General features: G+C 45.4%; 1 protein-coding gene across 1 annotated transcript in view; it reads left to right on the top strand.

The window, feature by feature from the left end:
- The window catches only part of Mip (Myoinhibiting peptide precursor), a 581,927-nt gene that overhangs the window by 156,226 nt on the left and 404,011 nt on the right, over nucleotides 1-21,690 (top strand). The window contains exon 2 of the mRNA XM_077664070.1: nucleotides 21,288-21,349. The gene's annotated coding sequence lies outside the window, so the exon portion shown is untranslated. The remainder of the gene's footprint in view (nucleotides 1-21,287; nucleotides 21,350-21,690) is intronic.

The following is a 21,690-nucleotide window of genomic DNA, read 5'->3' as shown; positions in this document are numbered from 1 at the left end:
AAGAATTAATGGTAAAACTAGTTTCACGATTACTGCAATCTATTTCGCCTTATTAGACTTTGCGCCTTTATGATCTTTTCAGCTGTGTTTCTAATGAACTTACTAATCTTCAGTGTGCTCTTTTTCATGTTTAATGCTATTTTGCTTTCTTCGCCTATATACATATGCATGAGTCATACCTTTCTGTCACTATGTATTTGTTTTAGGAACGGTCCTACAAACCATATTAATGGTTACACCGGCCTGTCTCTCCTGTGTTTGCTACTGACGGTGACAAAATAAATTTATTATTATTATTATTAATATTCTATCTCTAATTTCAAATCTCTTATGTCGAATCTCCAAGGTAATATACACAAAACAACGACTTGGTTCGCTGATTATCATTTAAAGGTTAACACCTCAAAAACCCAACTCGTTTGCTTCAGATCCCCTTTAAAATTAACCGCAATAGACGCGCCAGTTTTTCTAAACAGTCACAACTGTCATTCCTGTCGGTGCGTGCCATTTACCTACGTGAACTCGGTGAAATACCTGGGAGTATTCTTCGACAGTGATATGTCGTGGCACACTCAGCTATCACACGTCTGCGATAAGCTCAGGAGCGTTGCATGGTTATTTTTTCAACATAAAATCTATCGTACCGTTTCAAGTAAAAGAAACCATAGCACATGCTTTGGTCTACAGCACTCTTCGATATGGGATTACCGTCTTTGCTCCCCCCCCCCCCCCCCCATGGCAAAACCGCGTGTATTCTTTGTTAAGGAACATACTAAGGTACAACATACTAAGGAATATAGCCTACAATAATCCGTCGCTCAAAGATCATAACATATTCTCGGCTCTTGGCTTGCCATGGTTCTGGTGTTAGTGCAAACTGTGGTGCTACGGCATTTTTTTTAGTGATTTTAAAACATGCTCCACTGAACCCCCCCCCCCCCCCCCCCCCCCCCCGAAGCCTTCGTAATAGTGTTCGCTTGTAGTGCCGCTCTCCTCAACAAGATGACGTGAAGCTAGACGCTGTGTTTATGTGCCGAAAATTCTGAACGATTTGCCAAATGAGGCATTCTCGATTACGTCAAAAAAGGCATTGAAAAACATTATTTGTTCATTGTAAGGCGGTTGCTTCAATACTTCTAATATGTATTGGTCATCATCTCTGAAATATGTACATCTTATCTTATTGGTATTGATCCATGTCTCGTGATTTGCTCCTGGTTTGTGTTAAGCTTCTTAATTAATAGTACTCCTGCATTTACTTCGTTATGCGTCGATACTGCTATGAATATTGCACACTTCGTCCGCTGATTTTGCCGGGCCAAGTCTTCAAGCCATTGGTGGCTTTGACAGGCCCGTTTCTTGTGCTTTGTATTCTTTTGTGGAATAAATTTATTATTATTATTATTATTATTATTATTATTATTATTATTATTATTATTATTATTATTATTATTATTATTATTATTATTATTATTATTATTATTATTATTAATATTATTATTATTATTATTAGTGTCTGTAACTTTTTGAGTTCCTTAATAGCCACTTAAGGATCCGTGTAGATATGGGCTTCTCTTATAGGCACTACGTCATTTATACACTTCATCGCATCACGGATAGCGTAGAGCTCCATCACGAGCGGACCCGTATGGTCCGAGACGCAGTCACGATGCGTGATTACCTCACAATGTGAACGGCAAGTAGTCGCTGTTCTTCCACGGCTCTTTACTACCGATGCGTCAGCATAAGCTATACATGTTCCTGAACTTATATCAACCGCTGTTTGAGTTTGTTTGAGCTGTTTGAGCGCCGTGTCGTTCGCTTTCTTGTCTTTTGTGCTCGTCTTTGTTCGCGCTGTTTGTTCAAGATGCCTTCCCTGGTTGATTGAGCAGTGGGAACTCCATAATGGTAGTTCAACAGGGGCAAGCGCACACAGACCAAAAAAGAGACGAGACACACAAACCAGCGCTGTTTGCGCTGTTGAACCAGCATTATACATCAACACCAACTAGCCCCAATCTGCAGTAGTTCTACAGTGAACTCCATGTTTGTCAATACCGTGTGAATTTGATCCCCTCTTTTCGAATAATACTTGTATCCCCAAGCCGTGTGTGGAGCGTCAAAGATCCCGTCTATTAGTACAAGTGTTCCTGGGTATGTTAGATGATTGTGTTTAACCATCCGAGATTGATTACCGTGTTTCTTGATTGGGCGTGGGCTGACACTGGTATTATCTGTGCCTCATTTGGGCGCAGCTGTACAGCGACGACTTCCTGCTGACTCTTACGTCACCTTCCAAAATCAGTTTCTGTTTGAAGAATATTGGCCCTGGTGTATACAGCAGCTTTTCCTGGCGTTTCCGTCTGTGCTCTTACTTGTTCATCATAATTGGAAGGGCCCAATATATCCTGTTACGGCGCAAAACCGATTACGATGTCGTATCAGGAGCTCCCGGGAGTGTCATATATTAACTTATATCTATTTTCCTAAACTTTATTCAAAAACCCTCTGCATTTCCAGTGTGCTTTCCCTCGATGTTATTACTAGTCGAGTCTACTTCGCATGCGCAGAAAGCGGCGGTCGACTGATTACACCGAAGAACGACGAACAAACGTTTCTCTTCGCACTCTGCTTCTCCATGGCGAATTGACACTGCCCTACTTCTCTGGTAGAATACATGCACGCGTCAACTGGTTCCAACTGGAAACAGAAGGTGCAGGTTACTTTATCTCACTTGGTAGCCCCAAAGCTCATTTCCTTGCAAGTTGCATCGCAGTCTAGGTCGCGGCTGCGGCGCAAGGTTACCTTTATTTCAGCACACGTGGCGACATTCTTCAGCGCTGTCCGATGACGCAGTGAGGAGCATTCTCTCACTGTAGCTGGCTGACCGTTGGCGAGTCTCTTCTGGAACCCCGAATGTCCTCCATCAGACGTCCACTTGACGCAGCCATGCTCTGACATCCTTTCGCAACAATTGAAAGGAACTCACTGCCTTACTCGAAGGTAGTCACTCCAAGTCCACGCAGTGATCTCCGTAAACTTATATTCCCCTCATGTAGCTCTACTCCTAAAAGTTTGCTCTATCCTCCTTCGCTTAGAGCAAGTGCTAGAATCAGACACGGTACAAAGCAGATTCGGGGACAAGTGATAGATTTTACTCGCAGCATTCTGCGTCCCTGTTCACTGCAGCGTTCATCCGACGGTGGAACAGCGCGACAGGACATAGCAGACGAGAAAGGACGCGACACAGCACCTCTTCTTGTCCGCTACGTTGCCTCACGCGAAACCTACCTTGTCGCGCTTGCGAGCGGCCGCATAACGCTGCTGTGAAGCACGACAGCTGCACTGCCTGGATGACGCTTTTGACGAAGGCTCAAGCGCATGTACTTATGCCTGTCTTACATACATACATACATACATACATACATACATACATACATACATACATACATACATACATACATACATACATACATACATACATACATACATACATACATACATACATACATACATACATACATACATACATACATACATACATACATACATACATACATACATACATACATACATACATACATACATACATACATACATACATACATACATACATACATACATACATACATACATACATACATACATACATACATACATACATACATACATACATACATACATACATACAAGTTTTATTCTCCACAAAAAAGTGGAAGGAGGTGGAGGGAAAAGCCGTGCATTTGCGGCTTGAAAAATCCTCGGCCGCCTTACAGTGTATACAGCAGCAGAGTGGGGCAGTAGACAGTCACATTTTTTTGTTTCAAAGAGAAAAGAAAAACAGCACTGTATCGCATCAGACAATAAAATAAGCCTAAATAAGAGTTTCAATAGAGCACTGAATTTGGACGCCTGGAAAATTTTTTTTTTGAAAATTAAACAATGTAATGTAATTGAACATAAGGATAGACCTTTGCAATCATTCACAAAAAAAGAGTATGAGTAGCAAAATATTTGTACATATTTGGAAGAGACATATTGAATAGATCAGCACCTTCTTTTTCTGCAGCATTTAATAATCGCGGAAGATTATACCGGAGTGTTTGTTGTCCATAGGCAGTGTGACATTTTGCAACTTTCCAATCGTTCTGGAGTTCTGGTTCTGTAGGTGAGATAATTGGGTCTTAATTCTGCCATTTCAGTAAAAACTGTACTCTCTCGTTGGACACTTAAACGATACTGCCTGCATAATTTGTGTTCGTGTATATTTCTTACTTTCAATAAATTAAGCGAAGCAAAGATATGTGAAGAAGGTGCTGTGTATTCAACGTTTTCAATTATTCGTACTATTTTTTTCTGTAGCCTTTCAAGCTTCAACACATTAGTTTTTGTTGATGTTCCCCAAACTAAATGAGAGTAGTTTAGGTGGGAGACAAAGAAAGCGTTGTAGACCATTAGTTTAACTTTTTTTTGAAGAGTATAGCGGTTGCGATTTAAAATTCTAGTTATGCAGCTCAGTTTCCTCATTAGACTGTTTATATGATCATTCCGTTGTAAAGTTGAAGTAAAATACACCCCTAACACCTTGACAGTATCTAGCACATCAATGGCTGCGGATCTAAACATTACAGTTCCTTGTAACGAAATTTGTTTATTTTTTGGTCGAAAAGCTACCTCCTTTGTTTTGTTTGCGTTAAATTTTAATTGATTGCTGGAAGTCCACGAGTCCAATTTGCGCAAGAAAATATTTGCTTTAGTGATTCCTTCAGCTTCAGAACGTGATGGCACCAAAGCACTCGTGTCCTCGGCATATGTAACGAACTTGGTATCTGAGCGGATGTGTACAATATCATTAATGTACAAATTAAATAGGACAGGGCCTAAAACGCTACCCTGTGGGACTCCTGAAATTCTTTAACCGTGTACTTGAACACTCAGGCAAAGCAGCTATCGTACACTGCTCTATTCTAGTTAGTCTGTGATGAAGCACCAAGTGCTGAGGCAAGTAATGGTTGGGCATGAAAAAAACAATCTACCCTCGTGGATTAGCAGGGACATCTGAGGCGACATGTATTGGCGATTCCGGCTGTTGCGTTTACGCCCCTGCACTCAAATCAGCGCCATGGACGAATGTCGCGAGCATAGAGTTTCTAACTCTTAACTAGCGGGAAAGCTGGCGGCCCTGCACTTCATCCACGATGGACGCGCGAGGAATGCCGGGAAGATAGCGGCTTCGGATTCACATCTGGTGGCTTGTTGACTGCCCTACAGATTGGTTTTCTTAGTTATTCAGTTTCGTTTTCACTGATGTTTTGTGCCGTTTGTGGTGGTGAAGTTATCCAGCTACGTACGCAGTTCAATTGAGATCCGAAGCATTCGAAGGCACTTGACTCGAAGTGGGCTGGACACAGTGTGTGGTGCCTATTAGGCCTCGTTTTCCCCATCGCTTGGAGCAATTTACGCGGCTGGCTGCGCTCAGCGGGAACTTGCAATGTGCACTCCAAGGTGAAAGAAGCGAACGTTTTTTTTTGTGAACTAAGAAAGCAACAGGCTGCTACTGTAACCACAATGCACTTTTAAAAGCTCAAACTACTTCCACATGCGCAACTTGTGTTAACTCTACTCGCCGAGTATTGCGTTTGCTTCATTTCGGAGATTTGCGGTGGCAGCGCTTGCATGCAGCAACCATTTCCACTTCAAGAATAATTTAAGGCATACACGCGCATGCTGCAGTTTCCGGCCCTACCCCCCACCCCTATCCTCCCCCCCCCCTCGCCTTTCGCATCACAGCTTTCGTTCATTTGACTCCTGCCTCCCCTCCATACTTAAAGACGCTAGCTACTGCCCCAAGTCACGCCTGATGAAGGAGCCGAGCCGGCTTCGAAACGTTGGGTTTAAAATTAAAGCTTTTTGGTTGGAGATCTGCAGTTTATTATAAGTCTTCTAACCCAACCATACAGGCAAATCTGTCATAGTTTTCGGTTGCCAGCATGAACACCGTCACTTAAGGGTAAGACAGGTTTCTGCTTCCTAAGTCATGTTTTTCTTCGCAAAATATGCAAGCGCAGTGCCAGGACATGGTGAGAGCCCGCACCTAGCACATGCAAACTAGTTTCTTACAGAAAAGCGAGAGCTCAGACAAGTCTCTCGTGCCTCGAACCATAGCCTATGCACGAACATTTCATCATCCATCCGGTTGTTCGCAGATGATTGCGTTCTTTACCGCCATGTTAGCACTACGAACGACCAGTCATTGCTGCAGGACGACCTGAACTTGATACAAAGTTGGTGCTCGACCTGGCTCATGAAACTGAACGAAACTAAATGCAAGTTTATGCACGTGTCCCGTAAACGATCTAACCTGCACTTTTCTTACACGCTAAACAGGACCGCGCTATCTGAAGTTGAATCCTACAGATACCTCGGCATAGAAATAACAAGTGATCTTAACTGGTCGAAGCACATAACGTCCCTTGCTGCTAGCGTTTCTAAATCACTAGGATTCATCAGACGATCGCTCACATTTTCTCCCCCTAAGGTTAGACTAATCGCATACGAAACTTTCATCCGCACTAAACTTGAATATGCATCGAGCATTTGGTATCCCCATCAAAAGTATTTAACACATATGTTAGAGGCCATTCAAAATCGAGCCGCTCGGTTTATAATATCAAATTATGATTCTCGGTCGAGTGTTACTAATATCAAATCCTCTGTTGGTTTACCTTCCTTGGCATCCCGTCGTAAGATAGCAAGACTCTATCTATTCCATAAACTTTATTATAATTTTCCCCAACTGCGTGAGAGCCTAATTATGCCCCCTTTAAGATCATCGCGACGTTTGTATAATTGCCGTAGTATTCAACGCATTCATGGTTCAACCAATGCGTTCAATTCCTCGTTCTTGCCAGCTGCCATAGCCGAGTGGAATGTCCTTCCAGACAGTGTTGTGAATGAAGTTAATTCCCTAAAATTTAAACAGATGTTAATTGATTTATTCCCCAAGTAATTCCTGTTGAAGGCCCTTTTTTCTTTTTTTTGTTTACTCACTTACTTGCTTGTTTTCCTTTTGAAGTGTTCACAGTTGTATCTACATGTGTTAAGTTTATGTTCCAATTTTGTTCTTTGTGACATGATTACTGTTCGCCCCCCCCCCCCCCCCCTATGTAATGCCCCCTGGGGCCCTTAAGGGTAAATAAATGATGATGATGATGATGGAGCGCTAACGCACAATAGTAGACGACACCAATATAACGTTTCTGTTTTTGCACACTGCGAAAACGGGAGCTTCTACACTGTCAGTAATTTTAAGCGTTAGCAATTTGTTTTTGGAAAAAGTGTTTGCTCTCAAAAGTGTGTCAGTTCAACGCAAAAGAAAAAAAGTGATTTTCCACGCTTCGCTATATTTGACGGCATATATTTACGCCTCTTTGCTTTTCTGCTGATTTATTACGATTTACTGTAAGCACATTTTATTACGGGACATATTGATAAAAAAAAGCACGCTTCCTTATAATATACCTTTTGCAAAAATGTGTACTTGTGCAGTCGTGGTCACGTTTAAGGGCTAACACTTGCCAAGCCAAGTACGATGCCGCTATCTTCCCGACATTCCCACAGTGGATGAAATGCTGCTAAATAAACTCGGTGGTGCATCTTTCCCGCCGGGTAGTGTTTAGAAACTCTGTGGCCACGAGTACGAAGATCTCAGAAGCGAGTCTATGGTTTACGAGATTTTTTTCTGCACACATATTTGTATAGAACACTTGGTTCTAAGTGGTGGGGGTGGTAGTGGTTTCTTTATTAAAATAATAGTAAAAAGGAAGGAAAAGTTTTTTGCTAGCCCCGGCATCTGCCATCGATACTGAAGCACCTGAGCTGGGGCAGCGGAAATAAAAGATATCAGGCAGAATAGAGAAATGAAATGAAAGAGGTGAGGGGACTGGAAGAGAGGAGTCAGGAATATATAAAAATTGAAAACCACTGCTCTCTTGAGCTCCTCACACATAACAATTTAAGGCCGGTTTCGATTTTTTCGGAAAGGCTGAGCACAAAAGTAAAAGCAGCATATACCATTGGGTAACACACCGCAGGCTAAGACGTGCATCTCAGGCTTAGTAGCAGCGCGAACAAAAACATAAAACAAGAAGAACGAGACACCGAAAGACACGCACAGACGCTGCACTTTCCACGCATTGCCTTAACAGCCAATGTTTGTGTGTTTTTCTGCGCTGATACTATGAAGTAACCAAATCGCCCAAGAGCTTGTTTCACTTAAGACGTGCATAATGTGCTTTCTAGTAGATAGATAGGCTATAAAATGTGTTGAAACATTGAATAAGCTTTGCGTTCTCTTGTTTTATTTACGCAATATAGAAATAAGCTGAATTCTTTCCTGAGAAATGAAAAGCGGCGTCTCCTGCACCATCAGTTCCAACAGGAATCCTGTAAAGATAGTGCAGACGTGCGGAAAAAATTGAACAAGTTGCTAAACGGAAGCGCATCGTCGCCATTTATCAAAGATCTCATTTTTCAGGGCCGCCGCATACATGGCACAGAACTTGGCGAATAATTTAACAAATTTTTAAAGATGTTGTCAGCAGTTCTCAAAACCTTCAATCTCTGAGCTGCACAATTCCTAGGAAAAATCGCGTCATTTATTTTGATCCGACAGATGAACGCGCGCGAAGTGCGTAATCTATTCATCTCGTTGAATAATGGCAAATCACGCGATATTGATGGCATACAAATTCTTCCAGTTAAATACGTGCTTAATTTTATTGCTCCTCTACTGACTTGTATATACAATCAGGCGTTATCTAGAGGTTGTTTTCCCAAATTAATGCAAATCACCAGAGTAACTGTACTTTTCAAGAGTGGCGATAAAAACGATATGGTCAACTCGATTTCTATTCTGCCGATTTTTTCTATGGGCCTAGAAAGAGTAATTCATAAAAGACTCATGAACTTCTGCAATAAGCTTGACCTCATTAATCCGTCACAACATGATTTCCGCCCAGACAGGTCCACTGAAACAGACTTACTAATGCAAAAAGAGATAATCCTCGAGGCACTTGTAAACAGGGAGATGTGCATAGGTGTTTTTGTGGATTTCCCGAAGGCTTTTGATCGCCTCAACCATCAAATAGTACTCAACAAGCTGGAAAGATATGGAATCCATGGCACTGCAGCTTGCCTACTAAAGTTTTGCCTACAGCATCGACATCAATGAGTAACAATAGAGCAGCACGGTTCAACCCTTCAACCTATAATCACTGGAGTTCCACAGGGAAGTATTTTAGGACCGCCATTGTTTATTGTGTACATAAGCGGCATAACAGATATCAGCAACCTTCCAAAATATCTTCTTCATGCAGACGATACGAGTCTCTCGTTTAGGGGCAATAACATTCCATTGCTCATTTCAAACAGTGTACTAAAAATGGTGAAATCATGGAGCGCAGCAAATTTACTGATAATAAATAGTAAAAAAAAACAAAAGCGGTACTTTTTCATTACCGGAATAGCGTTGTTACATCAGACATTAGACTAAAAATAGACAACTCTATTACAGAGGTGGTAGACACAGTAAAAACACTAGGAATTTTCTTTAACAAGAGCATAAGCTGGGACCTTCACATTAGCTCCACTTTAACCAATTTATCAAAGTGCGCCGGAATGCTCGCGAAATTTCGCTCCTATTTACCCGTATCGAATAAATTAATGATATATAACACATTATGCATGTCGTATGTTAACTACCGTTCCCTTGTCTGGGGCACTACTACTCAAACTAACCTGCACAAAATATACATGCTGCAAAAACAAGCAGCATGTTACATAGCATGTTGACTATTTCGCAAATGCCGAAGAACTGTTTAAGCGATTCAAAATCTTACCGGTTCATAAGCTATACGAATTTTTGTTAGCCGTAAGATATAAAAAAATCTATTTCTCACTGTGACAGCTTCTTGATAACATTGTCATCCCTCGAACCGAACTCAACGCCATATTCATTTCGAAAACACGAACGTTGGACCATTCCCATCTGCCGTACAGAACATGGTCCACAGATGATGCGTCATGCAGTTCCTAGGTTACTAAATATATTCAGCTTTGAACGTGTTTCTCTTGAAAGATCTAGTTCACAAACTCTAAAAAATCATTTTTTTGTAAGCCGCTGTATTCCCTTTGCGTTAAAGTGTGACACGTATGACATTTTCATCTCTGTTAACACCTATGCACTGCGTATTAATGAGCATGTACCAAGAGTTTTTATCGATGGTTCTGAAGTTCTTGGATTATATTCTGCTATGTAGTGCGCGCGCGCGCGCGCGCGTGTGTGTGTGTGTGTGTGTGTGTGTGTGTGTGTGTGTGTGTGTGTGTGTGTGTGTGTGTGTGTGTGTGTGTGTGTGTGTGTGTGTGTGTGTGTGTGTGTGTGTGTGTGTGTGTGTGTGTGTGTGTGTGTGTGTGTGTGTGTGTGTGTGTGTGTGTGTGTGTGTGTGTGTGTGTGTGTGTGTGTGTGTGTGTGTGTGTGTGTGTGTGTGTGTGTGTGTGTGTGTGTGTGTGTGTGTGTGTGTGTGTGTGTGTGTGTGTGTGTGTGTGTGTGTGTGTGTGTGTGTGTGTGTGTGTGTGTGTGTGTGTGTGTGTGTGTGTGTGTGTGTGTGTGTGTGTGTGTGTGTGTGTGTGTGTGTGTGTGTGTGTGTGTGTGTGTGTGTGTGTGTGTGTGTGTGTGTGTGTGTGTGTGTGTGTGTGTGTGTGTGTGTGTGTGTGTGTGTGTGTGTGTGTGTGTGTGTGTGTGTGTGTGTGTGTGTGTGTGTGTGTGTGTGTGTGTGTGTGTGTGTGTGTGTGTGTGTGTGTGTGTGTGTGTGTGTGTGTGTGTGTGTGTGTGTGTGTGTGTGTGTGTGTGTGTGTGTGTGTGTGTGTGTGTGTGTGTGTGTGTGTGTGTGTGTGTGTGTGTGTGTGTGTGTGTGTGTGTGTGTGTGTGTGTGTGTGTTTTACTTTTTTAAACTTTTGCCCTTGCTGTACGCCATGTAAAGGGGCTCGGGCTCCTTCAAGCGAAAATCGTTCGCTTTTTGCCTTAACCTCCCCACATCATAATGATGTAAATAAAACTGATTTAACGACTTGAAACGTCAGTTGCGAGGGAGCGCAAGTGGCGCCCTTTTCCTCTTTCGAATCCAGTTTTGTGCTCTTCTGACCAAACCTTATCGCTCTGCAGCAGACTTTTCCTCGTTTTGCAAGACTCTGAAGGGGAGATATATTGGCGCCCTCCGAAAGTGTTTGACGACAGCGCGCATACCATCAGTGATTTGTGCCCAAGAGTCAAGTCTCTCTTCAGCCCTGCACTTAAAGCCGCGAGAACTCCTTCAACTATCGGCGTGGGTCCGAGCGGGAGATGCGAGGCTGTATCGCCCTCGCGAGTCCGAGCACGTACGGCAACGAAAGCCGTGGTGTTGCTCTTCTGGCGGAACATTCCTTTATTTACCCTAGTCGATTTCACTAGTAGGCTAGGTTCTTTTTTTCAATTCTAAAGTTAACACGAGAACAGTACCTTTGCCGTGGTCGCGTTGTCCGGGCTTGTGTCGACGAAAGCCGATTAGTCACAAATTTGATGTAACTCGGAAAGAGTTTTTGACGAGGCCGCTTGATGTTTTTTTTTTCCTTCTTTCAAGTACTTATTGAATTGGCACTTCTGGCCACCAGCAAAGCGGAAGGAAAGTTTGTAGAAGCTGAGTGATTATACTGCGCAGCGGGTACTCCATTTTTAAAGCAGTTCGGCCGTACCCGCGCTACGCACGCCGGTCCCTCACGCGCCTGTCCTCTCGCGTCTGCCAAGGAAGAGACGGGCACTCAATCAGGAAGCAGCTGGGAAGCAAATCAGCACGGACCCAGACTTGTTTTTGTCCCCTTGTAGGTCACCGTTGTCGCAAGCTATTTCAGTCGAATGTGCTACAACTGTCGCTGCTTTGCTCACGTTCGCCGTTCACTTGGCAACCACGAAGAACAGCAACTTCCTTCCCTAGGAAACACCCAGCGAAGGAAGGACACTCTCGTCTCTTGCGCTACCGCTTCCCTATGCCGGATGAACGCCATAAGGGCACTTGACGCGAAATGGTCACCACAATATTTCCGCATTCGAGAAGAGCAGCAGATGCTGCTCTGTGGGCAGAACGATTTCACTCAATTCTAGCATAAGGATAGCCCTCGCAATATCGACTAAATGTATGACATAAGATACCAGCTAATATAACAGGCAAGATTTGCCATAGGACCGTAAGAAACTACCATGATATCGGCGTGGAATTAATGAATAGGTTTTCAGTATTCAACGTATGAAAAGTGCTAATGTTAGAAACGCTAAAAAGACAAGTCAGACCACTTAATCAAAATATATTTAAAATACTTTTAAAAGCAGATGGTTTGTCGGGCAACAGAGTGCATTGCAAGAAGAGGTAAATTTGGCAGAAAGTCGCTTGGGTGGATTAGGTAGGGAAGTCTTCGGGGAGGGAACTTCCGCTGCTGATTGACGATCCTGAAAGCTTTTCCCGCTACAGCGCTGGGCCGGCTCTGGTGAGTCGTCGAAGAGAAAATTTGCACATAAAACACGTGTTGGTTTCTTGAACCGTTAAGTGTCAGAACGGAACAGCCCTCTTGAACAGGCGTTTGTTTGTCGTGCGCCACGGTGCGCGATTGCCAGTATACAGGTGTCACGATGATGCTACCGTATAGCGATGGCTCCAGAAAAGAGGACAGAGAATACTAGATAAATGAAATGATACATTCGCCAGAGCGTACCTAACTGTGGCTGAATGTCACGCTGCACGGGCACGGTAAAAGTGCTTCGTTTGCCTCGTAATGAATGTTTCCATGTTTGGGTCATCCCGCCACCTCTCATGTTTGTCTTCGCGATCACAGTGTAGACATGCATGCATACAGACGCTATGTTCTTGTTCGGAGCACTCAAACGACGCTCTCAACAGTCATCGTAAGGAATTGCCAGAATCCTGCAGCCAGTGCTGCTGAGCCCTGCCTACCATCCGTTTCAGTTCCTGCAGCCACTCTGTTGTTCTTTTCCTTCTTACGTCACGGATGATGTAAATGTGCTATGTTTGAATGTTCAAAGTCATGCGCCACGTGGTCACGGCTAAGGAAACTAGAAGCGCTTGAGCCATACTACCGGTACCGGGTCCAGCCACAGCTGGCTCGGTTCGAGGCGGCCTTGGTTAGTCGACTGATGGCTTCTCGCTCATTTTATTTCATTACACTCTGGGGGCCGGGTTCTGGGATTACAAACAAATACACGTAGGGGCAGCCGCGTCATTGCATCGGTTGTTGCACCCTGCAGAAGCACAGAAAGAAATGAAGCGGCCAAGGTGACACGTGCTCGAGAACCTTGCTTTATTTACGCGCTTATTTATTCATTCTTGAAAGACATCAAACCAATTAACAGAAGACGAGGAAAGAGCCGCGTAGAATTCTAAGCGTTTAGTTGTCAGGCGACATATGGTGTGCAGCGCCGGACGAGTTACAAGTTTAGTTGACCAAGCAAAACTTGGGAGTTCTTGCGCTGCCCGGAGTTAACTGAAGAGTGGGGAGCATTTCAGTAGCAATGGAAACGCTGCTTTGCGGGCTCGGGAACTCTGCAAAGTTGTTACAAACTTTTCTCAAGAAGCCCAGTGTGTGGATACCTACATGGTGAACTTCTTGGAAGCACCGCCATCGAGCCGTCTGCATTGCTTTCAGCGATTGGCAGCATTTCTTTCTGCGCGGTTGACTAGCTTAGCCGATAGCTGTTCAGGGAAGAGGGACATTGTTGAAGCTGTACGTTGACAACTCGTGCGGAGCCGTACATATGTGGACCAACGTGCCAGCTCGTGACCAGTCGTGACACGCGAGGGCTAAAAAATTTGGCGCCAGAGACGGCTGCCGTGGCAGAACGGGGGCTGACAAGTCAGTTTAGGCTAGGCATGACACACCAGAGAAATGCCTCGACGCAGGCCACACTGCAGCATTGCACGAGCGTAAAAGACATAGATAAAGGTAGCAGATCAACTAGTTCCCTACTTCAAGAAGTGTCACCCAGAACTAACGGTAAGAACTAGTTGACGTTCTCCCTCCTTTCATCATCATCATCATCATCATCATCATCGTCAGCCTTACTACGCCCACTGCAGGGCAAAGGCCTCTCCCATGTCTCTCCAATTAACCCTGTCATTTGCCAGCTGCATCCACCCTTTGCCTGCAAACTTCTTAATCTCATCTGTCCACCTAACCTTCTGCCGCCCCCTGCTACGCTTACTTTCTCTTGGAATCCACTCTGGTACCCTTAAGGACCAGCGGTTATCTTTCCTTCGCATTACATGCCCTGCACAAGCCCATTTCTTTCTCTTGATTACGCTGGCACAATACTCCAAAACATAGACCACCTTCTCCGGGATTTAGCCACAAGCTGCGCATTAATTGCAGCCACGCGAGTTTTTCTAAACTGGACCGAAATCTCACTACGCAGGGGCTTCTGTACTTGACAGAAACACAGAGTCTGAGCCATCGCGACGGAAATGTGCACTTTATGTACGGTGGACCGCAGCAGCCGCAAAAGAGCCCAAACGCACAACGATGCTTCGACATAGTACCGTTTTTCCTTTACGTGGAGACGAATTTCGCTGCTGCCCAAGCTCTGACAACGCACCATTGCAAAAGGAGCGCGCTCACGCATTTAAGCGAGTCGAAATGGATGGAAGAGAACTCTGGGAAACCTGATGACCCCAACGAACTCTGATTGCAGGCCGTGCTTGGAGAGCGGGGCGATTTTGTGTTCTCCCACGCGCTTGTTTTGCCGTGTGCAGAGGAACTGCTCGTTTCTCTTTAAAATTCGGCGCTTTAAGCGCAATCGCTTTGCCAAGCGATGCACCTTAGCCGCCTCCGAGTTGCTCTCGTACATCTGGGGGGTGCGCACCAGGAGCGGGTGGGCGTTGCGTACGGCCGCCGTTGGAAGGGGGGAGAGCGACATCACTCTGATGGAGGCCGCCTGGCGCCATGTCCTGCGCTGAGAGAGAAGGAGACCGTGCCCGTCTCCCGCGCTGACAGCAAAAGAGCGAGCCGCACGCGCCACTCCCCTTCGGGCCTGAACACAGGTTCACCTCCTGCGCGCTCTCCAAAATGCATTTCTCAAGTCTCGCACCATGCACAACAGACTGTTTAAACTCGTCTTTCTCGATAACTCCTCTCCATGTGCTGTGGTCCTGTGCCTTATCAGTCATGCTACAACGTCCTGTGAGGCATATTTATTTCAATGCATACGCGAGAGCGTGCATGTTTAAATCCTTTTTGTGAAGGGCGAATTTGTTGGGGCTTATATTAATAGTTTAGTTTTTATATTTTCCAACTCAACAAATTTTGGCTACATCGCTCCAAAATAGATGCGCTTTCGAGAACCTTGCAGGCAAAGCAATCCTTGCGTGAATTTCCTGAATTTGCTTACCCGAAGTAGAGAGGGTAACTGCGTTTTCGAAATTCTTAAACCGGATACGGATACTACTTAAGGCGGGCTACGCTTTTCTAAATAAATAAGGAGACTAACGGTAATGCATAAAAGTTAACTGCTCAATATTCGTTAACCAGCATTCCAGTCTTAACTTTATGCAGATGTGCTGCATAAAGCGCACCTCTAACTCAAAAAGCCTACTTTTAAGATTTACAGAACATCTCCGTCGAAAGGTTTATTGAGTCAATAGGATTGCAAGGCTCATCACGAAAACAAAAAACCGGGCGAGGCTTCCCGCGGCGGCTCAGTGGTTATGGTTCTCGGCTGCTGCCCCAAAAGACGCCGGGTCGATCCCGGCCGCACCGTTCGCATTTCGATGGAGGCTAGATGCCCGTGTACTGTGTGATGTCAGTGCTCTTAAAAGGTTCTAAGGTGGACGAAATTAACGGAAGCCCACCACTACGGCGTCCCTCATTGCCGGAGTCTGTTTGGGACGTTAAACCCCCATAAAACAAAAACCGAACGGAAAACCCGGCGAGTTTACTAATGAAATTCGCTGATTGGTCGAGGCAGTGATGACCTCACAAGGTCACGAGACCACGAAGAACGCTTTTTGATCGACGAGGTGCGTGAGGTCATGTGACCTCGAGACATGACAGTGTGGGAAGGAGGTAAGTCATAAAACCAGGGCGTGGTGAGTCATACGAAAACACGGTGCGGTTAATCATAATCATGAAAAAAAAACAGCAGAAAAGGAGATGTTAGCAGGAAGTAAGCAAGACCTCGCTGCAGCCTGATAACCCAGCCAATCAGCCAAAACATTACAATCATCGTCAAGACTGTAACCGCCTTTTCATTGCCAGAATCATCGGCCTCGGAAAAACACAGAACGATAAATCCTAGAAGCATTAAAATCTGAAGTTATGCACTGAATGCGTCAGCGACATCTTGGTATGGTTTACTTCAAGAGAATAATTTGTCACGTGCCAGATAGCAGACCTGCACTATCAATATCAAATGTTTTTTTGCTGCTGCTTTCTTTTGTTATATTTTGTAGGCGTTGTTGTCTATGTGCACGTTATCCGGCTCTGTTGTGACAACTTTCACCGAGTAAAATTCAGTCGTGTTTCCAGCGTCATCCTGTCTACTTCTCCTGGTGGATGCGCCCCTTTCTGCTGTTTTTTTTTCCTGATCATGCACCGACTGGCCAGTCAAGGTACGCTTCTTAAATACTAGTCTAAGGATTGGTCGAAATAGCGAAGACGTCACAGGGTGATGTGACGTAGCTGATCACCGATTGGCGACCTATGTCACGATGTTATGACACCACGGGACATGGCCGCGCGTGGTGGTGGAGTGGGCATAAGTTGCCAGTTTCGCTTGGTTGTGTGCAGACGTATCTAGACAAATTCCTTTACCACGCTGCAATGGAAACGAAATCAACGTTAGGTGTGTTTGCCGTGATGGAAAATTCCCCAACTGGAAGGGCCGACGACGGCAGCATGTCGCTGAAGATGAATGGAGCATCGGCGACTGCATGGGCTCAGCTTATGCGGCGAGCAGACGTGACGAAGGCGGAGGAGAAGCAGACCTATGAGACTCCAAACATGAACGACACAAATTCTAATGATGTGCCCCTCGAGATTTTCTATGGTTACCTTCTTGGTTTTCATCGATCGCACTCTAAACGAGGGCACACGGGAATGACAGAAAGATTCTCCATCAAGAATGGGAACACCTCATCGCGCTTACACGTTGTCCAGACTGATAATGAAGAGGAAACCACAGTACTTGTCATACTGTTCATAGTCACGTCGACTTCAGCATGCTCCAACTACAAGATCAAAAGGATAGCAAACAGTGAGCTTCTTATGGAAGTGCTCTTCAACGACCAATACGAAAAGCTCTCAGGAATCTCATCTTTTGGAGACATACCTGTAACAATGAGCCCTCACCAATCATTGAACGCAGTTCGCGGAGTTATTTCGCGTGATGACTTGAGTGAGGAGGAATTTCTAGAATGATCGGAACAAAAGGTTGCAAATGTTAACAGGATCAGTACGCAATGAGGCTAGAAGGTGACTCAAACAAAACGAATTGTCCTTATCTTTGCATCAAACATACTCTCCGATTTAGTGCAGGTAGTCTACACAATGCTCAAATTCAGACCATACATCCCAAATACGTGTCACTCCTAGAAATTCCAAACCACCTGCCATTCCAAAATGTGCTTGCCACGACCATCCCGTTGAGAACAGTGAAGTCGAGCCACGTCCAATATCGAAACGGTAGCAGACACAATAAGACCAAGCATAACTGCGCTTACGCTCGGGAAACTTGGTGCAAGGATAGTTGAACCTCGACATTTTTTAACACAAGATTGAACGTGAAATAATCGTAATATTCCACTGTGAAAATCAACATATCGTTAAATCTTCCCTCGGCAGGCTTGCAGAATTTTCCAGCTAACATTTTTGCTGTCGTCAAAAACACTACTTCATGCGAGTGACCGACCAAATGAAAGATTTCGTACGCAGTGAAAGAATGGACAGCTATCTTCAATACTAACAGTACCTTTTATTATCCCGCACTTTCCCAACAATTAAAATTGACGCCCAAGAATCCTGGATTCAAAGTCATGCCTGGGCTGGCTCTGCGTTTCAATGGCTGAAACATGGTAACGAGTCATGTGTTTAGGGGAATCCCTCAAGGTAGAGCAGATTTGTAATAAAGGACTAATTACCCCCTAATTACAAATCTACTACACCTTGGGGGATTCCTCTAAACATCTGACCAACATTGCTCTCACTTTGAGTTATTGATCAATTCGCCCTCGCCCTACCATAAGCTTGCTGTCCCGGTTAGCTCAGTTGGTAGAGCAACTGCTCCGGTTAAGCGGTGGTCCCAGGTTCGAACCCCGGACCAGGACGATTATCGTCTTTAACTACGAAGTTTCAGAGAAAGTTGTATAGCTTTCCTTTGTAGCCGTATGGCTGCGCTCGGGGGGATGACAATGAGTAATTACTCTCTTATTATGGTAACTAGGGCTAAAACACAAGGAACACAGAAAAGAAAAGATACCGACTGAACACACGCTAGACATCAACTCAAGTTTATTGGTCGCGTAGGTGAAAGATGCAAAAGGCATGTCCTTGCAAGCTCGAGAAACTCTGTCTTTTTTTCTCTTTATACAGGGTAGCACTCAATCGCCGATACACAGGAGAAATAAAACCAAAATTGACAGCACGTGCTTTTTGATGTGAAGACTATTGACGGGATTCCCAGGCACTTGTCTCCTGCTATTGCAAGAAAAAGTGCCTTAAATATCTCCCTGTCTTGCCTAGCTGCTTCAGAACTCGAGCGCTGTGAAAAAGAGGGTGCAAACTCTTTTTCTCCCTTCTTTCCTTGTTCTACACTTGCGGCAATGGGCCACAATGTGGCCACCTGCCACCAGAGCTGTGACAGTTGTCCCGTGCATCGGTTATCTTTCGTTCAGGGACTGACGCGTCTGGCCGCATAGCACTTGCCTCATGACAGTGGGATAAGATACACCACTCCGATGCTGCAGTTCACAAACCGCGTGGCGTGCTTGATCCCGCAGACTTCACCTTCGTCTGCAGGGTTGGCGACCATGAGACACATCCTTGAAATTTTAAGCGGCGCCGAAAAAACGGCACGAACGCCGCTCTTTCCTGCCACCTTCTTGAGGCGATGGGATTTTCTGCAACGTGCCAAGGGCTGCCTGCAGTGGGCGTAATCAGGCTGATAATGATGATTCTGCTATGTTGGGGAAAAACATTTAGAGGTCATAACATCCGCCCCGCCATCGTCCTTTACTACATCGAAAGAGCGGGCGTAATGCATAACTCTAAGTGCCACTTTGACGACCACCATTCAGTTGATAGCTTCATGTGATAGCTTATGCCAGCTAGACGTTGAGCAAGTCGGAACGCAACTACACTCTTACCGAGTAATCGTGTCTAGCAGTAGTTTTTGCGGTGTTTAGTACATGTTGACGTAAAGAATATGAGACCGACTGCATAGCTTAAGAGCGCACTTTTTACTTTCCACACATACACGCTTTTCGGCTAACTTTCCTCCCCAGACGCGCGGCGCTACCGATTATCCTCTCCTCGGGCTTCGCTGTTCACAGCAGCTGCACTTCTCCGTTCTCGCCACACTCTCTCCCCTCCCCCTTCTGCAGTAACCGCCCACAGGATACTTCCCGTGTTCGTTCGTTTGAAATTGTCGTAAATATCTTCTTGGGCTGGAGTGGCGCAGGCAGGACTGTATCTGATGCGGCTTTGCCTGCAGGGCTGTATGGCGATGTGGTAGTCAAGGGGTTCGTTTTGGGTGTGAGCATATGGCTGTGATTTTGGAACACCATCCACCGGCGTCCGAACGCTGAGTTGGTACGAAAACGCATGAACGCGCTCATCTCCGGGCATGCCTTTATGACCAGGACCCCACGTAATGGTGATTCCTTGATCTGGTGCTGGTAGCGCAGGTAGCATGTGGGCTGAACATGAAGGAAGGGTGCCTTTACGAAAGAGTCTGTATGCTGCTCGGGAGTCTGTGCACATGCTCGTGTGGTCTGAGAGCACGGTGCAGATGTGTGCTATAGACTCAGATATTGCAGGCATTCTGCCTCTGTGGTGTTCTTGGTTGTAAGGGTTGCTGCTCCTCGGGTGCCTGTGTCCAGGAAGGCGGCTGTTGCCGTATTGCGTCTGTATACGAGATGTCCTGCCTTGCGTTGTATAGTCTTGTGAGGTGGTACGCGCATGCTTTCATGTGGCCTTTGTACTGGTCAGGGTGCATGTTTTGCGGAGTTTTTTTAAGTTTCAGGTTGCTTTGCAAGTGAGGGGCGAAGGTTGTAAGCTGGGGGTGTCAGCACTAGGCGAGTTGTAGCCAAGTGCTCTGAGTAAGTGGAGCCCAGTGGGTGCTGGGCTGCACATATTTTGGTATATTACTGTGGTGTCTTCCTGCTACCGCATCCATCACAGTCGCTTTTGCGCATGTGGTTGCGGTTCACGTCCTAAGCAAGACGGCTATCTGTAAACGCGGTTAGAAAGTCGATCAGGACGCTACAGCCGGCGCAAGCTGAGCGTCTCGCCTGCCGCCGCCGTACCCTCCACCTCCACTTCTCTCCTTACGCTTCCGACGTTCATTCCACTACCGTTACCCCCTCCTCCGCCTATTCGTTAACACCTCGCTTTCATCCTTCGCTGTTCTATTTGCGTTGCTATAGCTCTGCCAGTTACACCGACGACAACGACGCGCCGTCCTGGAACGGGCTCCTAAGAACAGCGCTCTAAAATTAGTACGAAGGAACCCAACCTTCGAACGGGAGTCGTATAAGTGGTGGGTGAATACACATCTATCTGGCAAAGTAGTAACCGCAGATCCCGGCCTTGAGTGGCAAATGGCTATAAGTGAAGTGTACTTGGCCGTTTCTCTCAGGTAATAAGTAGCACAATGCCCTCCCTCAACAGAAAAGTAATAGCGTTGCATCTTCCCACTATCTTGGATCCTGGGAAGCATAGTGTCCACTCTGGCTTCAACATGCGGCCGCTGGCATCCCGAAGCCGGCGAGCGCTGCATAATTCTGAAGATGGCGCCATCCCGACACCCCCCCCCCCCCCAACACACACACAAAAAAAAAAGCTGTTTCCCAAGTATAATCCACAGGCTTAGCGCGAGAATGTTACAAGTTGCAAAATAGATAAGTGAAACGTGCAGCCTACTGAAAAGGAGGGCTTGCGCACAATGGACTCTTATCGCCTCCTTCCATCTCTCGCAGAATCCGAGAGCGGCCGGCAGGTTCCGAAAGCGTCGACACAACCTTGCCTTCACAACGACACCGTGAGTAGCGCACTTTTCCTTTTTGCTTGAGTGACGAGCAATCACGACGCGATTGCTGGCTCCCTTAGTGCTGGAGATGCCTTCGGCTGATGGCGGGGAGGGTGGGGCTATCCTAGCCTCCGCGTACGTCTCTGCGAGAAACATGAATTAAATTTCCAAGAAAATGAACACAACCATAAAATCTATGAAACATTTTTACCACAAGTGGCACACGTTCCACCCGAATCAACATGACTGCAGCATATGGCAGCTAAGCACGAATCCGCGGGTTCGAGGCCGGCTTCGGTGGCTTCATTTCGACTGTAGAGACTTAAAGAGACTTCAATGTAAAGAGACTTCAA

Source organism: Amblyomma americanum, chromosome 4 (genome assembly GCF_052857255.1).
Source record: "Amblyomma americanum isolate KBUSLIRL-KWMA chromosome 4, ASM5285725v1, whole genome shotgun sequence".
In the NCBI taxonomy this organism is placed as follows: domain Eukaryota; kingdom Metazoa; phylum Arthropoda; class Arachnida; order Ixodida; family Ixodidae; genus Amblyomma; species Amblyomma americanum.
Note: the sequence above shows the minus strand (reverse complement) of the source record. Positions and strands in the feature narration are given on the sequence as shown.